Below are 1,598 nucleotides of genomic sequence, written 5' to 3'. Positions count from 1 at the left end.
TACTTCTGGACTTAACTATGGACTGGGGACGCATGTTGGCAGCTGTGCTCATCGAACTATATAGTGGTGCTGGGTGTCAACCACGACTTACTAAACCCTCCTGGGTTCACCTAAAAATAGATCACTTCATGATCATCATATGACCAAGATGCAGCTGCTGTAAGAGAAAAGGAAGGACGAGTTGTGGTAGAAGGTTTGGGGGCAGGGCAAGAAAAGGGGCCCAACAAGCTTGACTCTTTTTAAAATATCTTGCCTGTGTCACTGTTTCTTTCAGTCTTCCCCTCTCCCACTGCCCCTTTAGATACATATCTAATTGCCTATACAAGTACATTTGGCAAAATTATTTATTTATAATCTTTTTTGGGACCATTTCCTAGAACAGTTGTCAAAGAGCCAGCTTGGGAAGAGGCTATTTTGGAATTTAACTTGGTTCTTATCACAGACAATGATTAGAGTCGTGATGTTAATTATGGCTTGGAGAGAGGCTGTTTCATCCACAGCTAGCTCAGTCTATCAATTCCCCTGTGGCTTGATACAGTATTTCCCATCAAGGAAGTAACCTTTTCTCCTATAAAAGCAATTATGAATTCTGTTTTTAAAAATCTTAAAATCAACAAATTCCAGATCACAATCCTTCCTTTGCTTTTTATAACAAGCTTTTCTCCCCCTCATTTCCACCTCCATCTTGTGCCCATTACATTAAAAAAATTATTCTATAACCTTAAAAATACCTACTAAGTGGGAAGGCTTATGTGTGTAGATTATTATTCCATCAGACCAGTATGAAAATTCCAGTTTTAGGTTCTGATGGAACTACTTTAATCCCAAACCTTATTTCAGGAGCAGGCAGAAGCAATATAAAGTCCCAAATGGAAGACTGACAATGCAGTAGTTGTGTAGGATAACATAATTGACGGAAATGTGCATAGTTCACAACCTCGGACATTGAGTTGGGGTTTTCACTTTAAGAGGTTGGTCTGGCACGATGATGTAATTACATAAAGGGTTTTCAGTGTGCTTTTGGTGTTCAGGTCTTGGAGTTCAATAAAATGTGTTACCGTTTCTCTTAAACATAAAACGCCTCACTTCACTTTATTTGTGAAAACCTACAGTTGCATTGGCAGTTGCTCTGACCTTTCAATGGGTGGATGATTTTAGCTCTGCTCCCACTCTCTATTATATTTTGAACTTTCCCAAAAATCTGTCCTGTCACTTCAAAAGGTTATTTTATCCAAAACTGAAAATGGAAGAGAGTGAACTATTACTTTGGGAAGTATTTGTGTTCAGCTTTGTTTACTACAGTTCTGAAGAACTGGGTGCATATGACCTACTTAAATGACTCCGGAATATCAATCCCTTCCTCCTACTTGCTGCTCTATAGCCCATTCGCTTTCACATGCCCCTGCCCCCTGATGTTCCTGCTCTCTACGCACATACAGTGCTCAGTTTATCTGCCAGAACCTTTTTGGGATATGGTTAGAAACCACAGCATCTGAGAGAAATCCACAGAATCTTGATGTACAATTCTAACATGGGCAGGATCAAGGTCAGGTTTGAACCTGGGTCACTGGACCTATGAAACAGCAGCAGTGTTTTAA

This window comes from Hypanus sabinus, chromosome 9, assembly GCF_030144855.1.
Source record: "Hypanus sabinus isolate sHypSab1 chromosome 9, sHypSab1.hap1, whole genome shotgun sequence".
Classification (NCBI taxonomy): domain Eukaryota; kingdom Metazoa; phylum Chordata; class Chondrichthyes; order Myliobatiformes; family Dasyatidae; genus Hypanus; species Hypanus sabinus.
This window is presented reverse-complemented; position numbering follows the sequence as displayed.